Source organism: Dermacentor variabilis, chromosome 11 (genome assembly GCF_050947875.1).
Source record: "Dermacentor variabilis isolate Ectoservices chromosome 11, ASM5094787v1, whole genome shotgun sequence".
Classification (NCBI taxonomy): domain Eukaryota; kingdom Metazoa; phylum Arthropoda; class Arachnida; order Ixodida; family Ixodidae; genus Dermacentor; species Dermacentor variabilis.
Window position 1 is genome coordinate 5,165,001 of NC_134578.1, and position 10,089 is coordinate 5,175,089.

Below are 10,089 nucleotides of genomic sequence, written 5' to 3' on the forward strand. Positions count from 1 at the left end.
GTGGAGGTTCTCGGCTGAAACGTAAATTCGTGGACATTCTTACAACTTTCTTTTTGTTTGCGAAACTTTGAACGTGATGTTACAAGCAACTTATGTTACAGTGACATCGCGATACCCAGGTCATAACTGCCTCGAAAGAGACGGGAGGAGCGGTCTCATAATTCTTTGTTGGATGAGCATGATCCAGTACGAAGTTTTCTGGAAACTTGGTCACAACGCCAATCTGATAGCAGAATTTCGCTTGGGTTAGAAGCTTAGAATTATTGCATATTATGCACAATTCCTAAAGACGAATATGACCGATGATATCCACGCAAGAACAGAGTTGACGTCACACACTACTGGCTTTCACCGGCTTCAGTAAAGATGATTTAGGAATGTGTGCATAATGACGCATCAGTATGCCTATAAAGAATCGTCATGCGAAGCGTGTGGGGATCAGACGTTGCTCTTAGGGCAAAGGAACGACAACACAGTAGTGCAAATAATCACAATGGCATTTATTGCACCTTCCATACACTAATGCCTGCTAGCCGAATTGCTATCCTCAGAACATGCTGATGGGCGCGTGACAAATCTAGGAAGTCCGACTCACCGCGGCTGGATATCGTGCGAATATGTTCGCCCCATGCTGGACACTGACGACTGGTCGTTCGCGCGAACAGTCATGCGAACGGTGGCGCGTTCGAACGATCGTGTTCGTCCATTTCGCTGTCCTGCTCCTAGGCCTCGCGAGACGGTCTCGCAGAAGCATGGATCGCGCACGCGCGGAACGTACGCGCCGCTTGCCGATTCCGAGCTCAAATACTTTCTGTCGCGCCCGACTCACCCCGCCGTTAGGCGCCGTTAGCAGCGCAACACTCGCGCCATCTTTCGCAAAATGTTGCGACCACATCGCGACCGCCGCAGGCGATTAGCTACGGGGAGAAGCCGGATTACAGGAGATGCGATGCCGATGAGGGGAAAACAACATCAGGGGACGCATGAAACTCGAGCATCTCCACAAGTGATGGTCATCTAAAAAATAAAGCGGGCCATTTATGCACGTGCAAAATGTCCGTAAACTTTTTACCCTCAATAGCCTTTTATTACTGATACTTTTGCACCATTTACTATCCACGATTGTAACCGCTATGCGTCTCCTAACGCTGTCACCGCTTTCAGAAACTCGACGTAAGAAATAATCAAAGAAGCCCACAGCACAACATAAATCCCTTCTGCCTTTTGAAACAAAGTATATATATATATATATATATATTGTCAGACGAGGTTTAGGCAGCCAGCCTCTTTTTTATTCCCTCGAGTGAGAGCCCCACCACCAGGCCCCAAAACGGTGATGATGAGTATGTACAGGTGAGAATATGAAGCGCATGAATAATGCTCAAACTAATTTCCCCGCGCGCGCAAGCGGCCAGCCAGGCCACGACTTAGCCAGGAGGGTAACGCCGAACGAATCGTTTGAGGCGCGAAACGTGAACGATCTCCGAACCACGATAACGATGGTCCGAAGAAACGTCTACGGGGGTAACGCGATAGTTCACGGGGGATGTTTCTTCATTAATAACGTAGGGTCCAAGGAAGCGGGATTCAAACTTCTCACACAAACCGGGTGTACGAAGGGGCGTCCAAAGGAGCACTTCTTCTCCAGGACGAAAGGAGACGTCGCGACGAGAGATGTCGTAACGTTGCTTGCGATCTAGCTGACTGACTTCGGTGTTGAAGCGAGCACGTTGACGGCATTCCTCAAGTCTCGAGACGAGCTGTTCGGGTATATTGGCCGAGGTGTTAGTTGGGGCATTGAAGAAAGCGGCGTAGATGGTGAACGTTGGTGAACGGCCGTAAACTAGGTAGAAAGGTGAGTACCCCGTAGTTCGTTGGATGGTGGTGTTGCGAGCAAACGTTACAAAAGGTAAAAGTTTGTCCCAGTTGTCGTGGTTTGGCCCGATATACATGGATATCATATCTATTAGTGTGCGATGAAATCGCTCGGTTAAGCCATTTGTTTGAGAGTGATATGGAGATGTCGTCCTGTGAACTGTGCCACAAGCTCCGAGTACTTCTTTGATCATTGTTGACAGGAAAGTCTTGCCGCGGTCACTTAACAGTACACGAGGTGCGTCATGACGCAGCACAATGGCATTCAGAAAGAAGGTGGCAACGTCTGAGGCCGAACTAGATAGTAGAGGAGCGGTCTCTGCGTAACATGTGAGCTGGTCAACAGCTGTCACGATCCATAGAGGACCTGCCGGCGTTATGGGCAGAGGGCCGACTGGGTCTGTCCCAACGATAGCAAAAGATGTCTCGGGACATGGGATAGGCTGTAAAAGCCCAGCAGGAGGCGAAGTCGGCCGTTTCCTCCGTTGACATTGGACGCAAGAAGCGACGTACTTGGACACAAATGTAGACATGCCTGGCCAAAAGAAACGGCTCCTAACGCGGTGGTATGTTTTGTGGAAGCCCAAATAGCCAGCAGAAGGGTCGTCGTGAAAAGCTTCAAGGACTTGTGTACGCAGCGAACGTGGAAGAACAGGCACCCAGCGGTGTCCGTCGGAGTTGTAAATGTAGCGGTGCAGCACATCGTCGTCGAGCTTAAATAGTCGCAGTTGTCGATGTAATCTGGTATTTGGTGCCGTTTGGTCGCATTTGGTGGTGGTGGATAATGCCGTTGCAGTAGGGATCAGAACGTTGACACAAGGCGAGCTGAGTGACGCGATTGGAAGATAACGTACCAGTAACCGCTAGAGGTAATAACGAGAGTGGAGACTTCGTCTCATTGTCAAGCGGCGAGCAATGGAGAGATGTACTCGAAGGTAATAGTGGCAGGGGGCAGCGAGAGAGAGCGTTGGCATTTTCATGCTTTTTCCCAGACTTGTAGACGTCAAAATCGTATTCTTGTAATCGGACCACCCTGCGACCAAGGCGTCCAGATAAATTTTTGATTGACTACAACCAGCATAAGGCGTGGTGGTCGGTTATGACTGTGAAGTGGCGTTCGTAAAGGTATGGTCGAAATTTTTGTATCGCCCAAACTACAGCGAGCCATTCCTGCTCTGTGATCGAGTAGTTCTTTTCGGCAGGTGTTAGTGCGCGGATGGCATAGGCAACAACTCTCTCTCGCGAGGTGGTATCACGCTGTAGAAGGACAGCACCGATTTCATGGCCACTAGCGTCGGTGTGCAAACAAGTTGGGGCGTTCTCATCGAAGTGACAGAGGACAGGGTCGGTGGTTAATGATTGCTTGAGGGCTTGAAAAGAAAGTTCGCAGTCGTCTGTCCAAAGGAAAGCAGTGCCCGACGTGAGCAACTTGTGCAGCGGCGACGCCACGGCAGCAAAATGACTGATGAAGCGGCGAAAGTAGGATGCCAGGCCCAAGAAACTTCTTAATTGTTTGTGATTTTCAGTGCGAGGGAAGCGAAGCACGGCAGCAACCTTGTCGGGATCTGGTCGAACGCCATCTTTGCTGATGAGGTGGCCCAACACTTTGATGTTCTTTCTGGCAAAATGGCATTTCTTTGTGCTGAGTTGGAGTCCAGCGTTGGAAATGCATGTAAAAACTTCGTCCGAACGCTCAAGGTGCTGACGAAAAGTTGTAGAAAAAACAACAACGTCACCTAAATATTACAGACAGGTCTTCCACTTAAGGCCACGTAAAACTGTGTCGATCATGCGTTCAAATATTGCAGGAGCATTGCATAAACCGAAGGGCATGACGTTGAACTCGTAAAGTCTGTCTGGCGTTGCAAAGGCTGTCTTGTCCATGTACGCTTCGTGCATGGGGATTTGCCAGTACCCGGATCGGAGGTTTAGACTAGAGAAATATTCTGCACCCTGGAGGGAGTCAATGGCATCGTCGATTCTTGGCATCGGATATACGTCTTTGTGCGTGATCTTATTAAGGGCTCGATAATCGACGCAAAAGCGTACAGAGCCGTCTTTCTTGCTAACCAAGACAACAGGAGACGACCAAGAACTGGACGATGGCCGAATGTTGTCTCTCTTGAGCATGTCATCAACGTTATCCGCAATGATTTTCCGTTCTGCGGAAGACACGCGATACGGGCGGCGGCGTACAACCGAACTGCCTTCGGTTTCGACGCGATGCACAGCGACGGAAGTGCTCCCCAGAAGCTTGGAGTGAACGTCAAATAAGGCGCTGTGTTTTTGCAGGGGTGCCAAAAGGTCTTCTTTCTGCGCAGCGGTCAGATCAGGATTTATCGCGGCCGTTAAAGCAGCGGCAGGAGTATGATAATCAGTTGCGGTAGACAAAGGTGGTGATTCGGTATGAAGCGGTACCAGCGAAAGAGTTTCGGTGTCAGTAACGCAAGTCACAGTAGTGCCCTGGGAGAGCACAACTGGCGAAGAAGTAGGGTTACGAATACCGACGAACGCTCTACCGTCCTGAAACCGCACCAGACTAGGAGTAACGCTAAGCGCACCAGATATGCAGTGACCACTCGGCGCAAGGAACACATCACCATTAAGAATAGTGTCGGAAGTCAGTGTGAGAATATGCTCAATGCCTGCGGGAATGAAACAGTCGGTAGACGTGACGAAACGTAGGCTATGAGCATCGATAGCGGATGAAGATTCAGTGTCCGTCAGATGAATAGTTCGCTGACGGCAAGAGATGAAAGCTGAGGCGGAGAACAAGAAGTCCCATCCCAAAATCATCGCGTAGGTACACGAAGACAGCACGACGAACTGAATGTGGCGAAGGATGCCATCAATGAAAACACGCGCAGTGCAAATACGGGAGGGCTGAAGAAGAACTGCATTAGCACAACGAAGGGGAGGGCCATTATACGATGTCTTCACTTTTCGCAATCGAGAACACAAGTCAGTACTAATAATGGAAAGTGATGCACCTGTGTCAACCAAGGCTTCGATTCGGACACCTTCAACACACACCAAAAGTACATTTGACGGGCGCTCCGGAGGAGTTTCACGTTGTCCAAAGGATGCAGCTTTCCCTCCTGAAGTTGCACCATTTAGTTTGCCGGGTGGTGATCGGAGGACAAAGTAGCCGGTCGAAAAGGAGAAGAGGAGCGTCGCAACGGTGACGGAGAGCGACGACGCGGGAAACGCAATGAACCGGCAGTGTTAAAGTCCTGTGGAGATGGGGAACGTCGTGGATAGTAATCGTAGTAAGGACGCCGACGTAGTGGTACAGGGCCAGAAAACTCATCCCTTTCAAACCCGTCATAGCCACGTCTTTCATATTGCTGACGGCGTTGGCAAAACCTTGAAATGTGGCCACGGATGCCGCTAGCAAACCGGTCGAGCTAGGCTCCATGCGTTGTAAGATGGAACACGTGGTGGTCTTGTAGCGATAGTATTCAGGGACACGTGCGGTGCAGGTGCCTGTTGTGGTGGCTGCTGGGAGGGTGGTACTATAGAGGCAACCTGAGCATATGTTGGTGTAGGGATAGGGTGCGGGATCGGGACTTGCGGGCAGGTCACGGCAGCTATCTCTTCCCTCACAATATGGCGTATGCCGCCACCAGGAGGCATAAGATGGACCTCAGGAGGGTTTGACGAAGCTTGGGTGTGCAGTTCCTCACGGACGATGGAGCGAATCAAGGCACGCAGCTCGCTGTCGTTGGACGCCTTGAAATCAGATGTATCAGGGTGTAGGCGGAGCATGTGAAGCTCATCGAGACGCTGACACGTACTGATCATGTCTGCGACGGTGGTGGGATTCAGCACTACAAGAGCACTGAATGCCACAGTCCCAATACCCTTGAGCAGGTGGCGTACACGGTCACTCTCTGCCATCGAGGTGTTCACGCGGCGGCAGAGGGCGAGGACGTCCTTTATGTACGAAGTGTACGACTCGCCCGAGTGCTGAACACGCTCAGCAAGCTTCTTCTTGGCGATATCGGAGCGGACAGACGAGTTCGCGAAAATCTGGCGTAAGTGGTGTTTAAAGGTGCTCCAGTTGACGAAATCGAGCTCATGAATGTAAAACCATGTTTTCGCAACTCCGGTTAGGTAGAAAGCGACGTGAGTAAGTTTTGCTGATTCGTTCCAGTGGTTAAAGTCATTCACGCGCTCGTATAGCTCCAACCAGTCCTCAACGTCGTCACCTGGAAGCCCAGCAAACACCGGTGGGTCCTTCTAAGGGGTGGTGACTGTCCAAGAATGGTTTCCCGCAGGAGCAGGCAAGGTGGATGTAGTGGTATTGGTCTGCTGGTCTTGCGACATGGTTGAGTGCAGTTGGTAGAGGCAGCGACCCGAGCGGAGCTCCAGGAATGTAGCGTAGGTGAATCTGGGAAGAGACCGGGAGCGAGAGGACGAAGGAACCGGACCGCACACTCCACCACTTGTGCAACGGGGTGTAGGCAGCCAGCCTTTTCTTTATTCCCTCGAGTGAGAGCCTCCCCACCATGATAAGATGCACAGGTGAGAATATGAAGCGTATTAATGAATAATGCTCACTATATATATATATATATATATATATATATATATATATATATATATATATATATATATATATATATATATATATATATATATATAACTCCCAGGGATGGGAAAACGGCGCCGCGGTAGCTTATTTGGTAAGAGTAGCGCACGAGTAGTGCGAAGACGTGGGTTCGTATCTTACCTGCGGCCAGCTGTTTTTTCATCCCCTTTAATTTCCATTTATTTATCATTTCTGTAATTCTGTAATTCAAATGACTTGTACTGCAAGTACAAGTCATTTCTCCTATGATGTCTTTGGTGTCTATGTTTGCTGGTTTATGGTGTGCGTGTGCGTGCGTGTGTGTGTGCGTGCGTGCGTGCGTGCGTGTGTGTGTGTGTGTGCGTGCGTGCGTGCGTGCGTGCGTGCGTGTGTGTGCGTGTGTGTGTGTGTGTGTGTGTGTGTGTGTGTGTGTGTGTGTGTGTGTGTGTGTGTGTGTGTGTGTGTGTGTGTGTGTGTGTGTGTGTGTGTGTGTGTGTGTGTGTGTGTGTGTGTGCGCGCGTGTGTGTGCGCGTGTGCGCGCGTGTGCACGCTTTTCTTGTTTTGTTCTTTTTAAATTTTTGGTTGGATTGTACTGCCGCGCGCGCGTGTCTTTAGATATAATACAGCTCAATTATGTCAGCGTTGCGTCAACTGTATCGATATTTTTGTAAGGCCACGTTGAGAAATAACAAGGAATTCAGTTCGACGCGAGCGGCCTCTATCCAGTGATCTTACAGACACATGACGGATATTCCATGCCCTTCATGTACAAAGCCTACTATGTGTTTCAAGTAACTTGTGACAAAATTTAAAAAAAAATCTACATGTGTCACGTAGCTGGACAGGAGAAAGGTAATGTCTTCTTTTGTCATTATTAATAAATTTGTTTGCAGGATTGGTTGGCATCAAGAGTGATGCCCGCTACACCTTCTCTTTTAGGCGTACAGTTAACAGCACTTGCAAAAAATTGCCAGGATAAAGCTAACAAAGGAGTGAAAAAAGAGACAATACCTCACAAAGATAGGCCGACTAAAGCAGATACAAAAAGAGATACAATATCAATGTAGAGGTAAATATAGGCCCGAACGCGTTAATGCAGAGTTCCTTTATAAAGTTCAAATTGACGCGTGGTACGTCACAACACAGAAATGTAATGCTGTTTACCGTCGCGCGGAGCGATTGACGTCAGATTATATTTTTCATTTCGCTTAATTACATAATTCGTTATTATCAAGTATTTGACTTCATCAAATGTGATATTCCGAGTATGAGTGTCAAAGAAAAATTCTAGACCATCATGAAAAATTCTCGATTCAATACGCGTTACATGAAAGATTTTTCCAAACCTGAACAAAATCCGGCGAAATACGAAAAAGTACCGCGTGGCTCAAGTTCCTCATTGACACTTTTGCATCCAATATAATATTTAATGAAGTCGATTAATTCGTAATAACTGATTAGGTAATTACGTTAAATACAAGAAATAGTCTGACTTGCTCGAAGCAACGGCAGAAAACATAACTCTGGTTCTGTCCAGCTACGAGCATTCGCATATTTTTAAAGCTTTTGGTGCAGGTTACGCGGGAGACATCACATATACAGGCAAGATGCAAGGAGATGCAAAGAAAGTTCCAGAGAATCAACAGAGGAAGAGGAATTCTTGGATACAGCTTCAAGAACGTAACTTCAGAGAAGATTACACAGTCATGGGTTATACTATATATACTAAAGCAGCACGCTCGATGCGCAAAATTGCCCGCCGAAAAAAGTGGTAAGTCGCTGAAAGTTCATAAGAATATATGCACCGAAAAAGAAAGAGATTTTTGGCTGTAAATGAAAACTGAAAGTACGCCTCCCCCCCCCCCCCCCCGAACTTCGAAACAATAAAAAACTGCAAACTGAATCGTATTGCTCCAACATGACTCACGACAACTAAATGTCTACTTCATCACTTTATTCATAGAAGCTGCTTGGTGGCACGTCAGCATATTTTATTCCCTTTAATGGCAAGACGTACGCAAGTAAATTGTCTGTAGCCTTTTCCTTATTGTCACAAGTATAGGCGATCTGACATTCGTCACATTTTAAGTATTGACAACTGTGCTGTGACTAGGTCGCTCAAGCTGTCTACCGAGCGCTTTATGTCGGCATGAGTCATGAATGTCAACTTCTACAACATCATCACTCTGTCTCGGAGTTCGTTTCTGCGCACATTTCTTTTACAGGAGCAAGCTTGAGTAGTTTTATAGCGAAACGATGTGCTAAACGAAACACTGGTGGGTTGGCGCTTAAACGAGCTCAACTGCAGCAAAATTTTGACTACGTAAAAGCGCAGTTTGAGATAGTGAGCAACCTCTGGGCACAATTTTACGTTTGAAATACGCGCGGATGTATCAAAAAAGCGTGAAGATATATATGTTCTTCTGTGCAGAACATAAGAGAACGAATGGTGACCATGCAGACATGGTCACCATTAAGGACGTGCTTGTTTTGCGGTCAGTGACAAAATTTCTGAATGTTGATTTACCGGGCTAGCGTACGAGGGTTTTCCATCAGACGTTGACACCGATTCGTCAAGTCGGGAATTATATTTCTTGGACATCACGCAGTTAATGTCATGGGCCCATATGTAAGTGATACTAATAAAATGAGGCGTGAAATGGGTTTGCGTATTTTTCCAACGAGGCCTTTGCACGGTGCGTGTACACTTTTACGGACGACAATTTGAAAAAAAAAAGGAACGCTATAAGCTCCATCTGGGGAAGTTACTGCCGCTAAATTAACAACGACGGCGACACACGGCGTAGTGCAAGGCTCCGAGTGAATTTCTGACACTTGCGCTTTTTTTTTTTTATCGCGTACCTTGAGTCTGCGTAAGCAAACTTCCACCGCCACACGGAGTCGAACCCACGGCCTCGTGCTAACCACCATAGTCAATGAGCCACCGCGATGGGTGGACTAATAGTTAAAGCTGGTTAATTAATCAGGTAATCGAGAAATTCTCGGAGTACAATCAGCCTCTATATATGGCTTTCATAGATTACGAAAAGGCATTTCATTCAGTAGAGTTACCAGCAGTCATAGAGGCATTACGTAATCAAGGAGTACAGACCGCTTACGTAAATACCTTGGAAAATATCTACAGAGATGCCACAACTACCTTAATTCTACACAAGAAAAGTAGGAAGTTACTTATAACGAAAGGGGTCAGACAAGGAGACGCAATCTCTGGAATGCTATTCATTGCGTGCTTGGAAGAAGTTTTCAAGCTATTAAACTGGGAAGGCTTAGAAGTAAGGATCAATGGCAAATATCTCAGCAGTGTTCGATTTGCAGATGACATTGTCCTGTTCAGCAACACCGGGGACAAGTTCCAATAAATGATTGAGGACCTTAACAGAGAGAGCGTAAGAGTGGGGTAAAAGATTAATATGCAGAAGACAAAGACAATCATGAATAGCCGACGAAGGGAACAAGAGTTCAGGACCGCCAGTCAGCCTCTAGTGTCAGTGAAGGAGTACGTTTACCTATAGGTCAGTCACGAGAAGGAAATTCACAGAAGAATAAAAATGGGTTGGAGCGCATTTGGCAGATGCATTGTCAGCTCCTGACTGGAAACTTACCATTATCGTTGAAAAAGA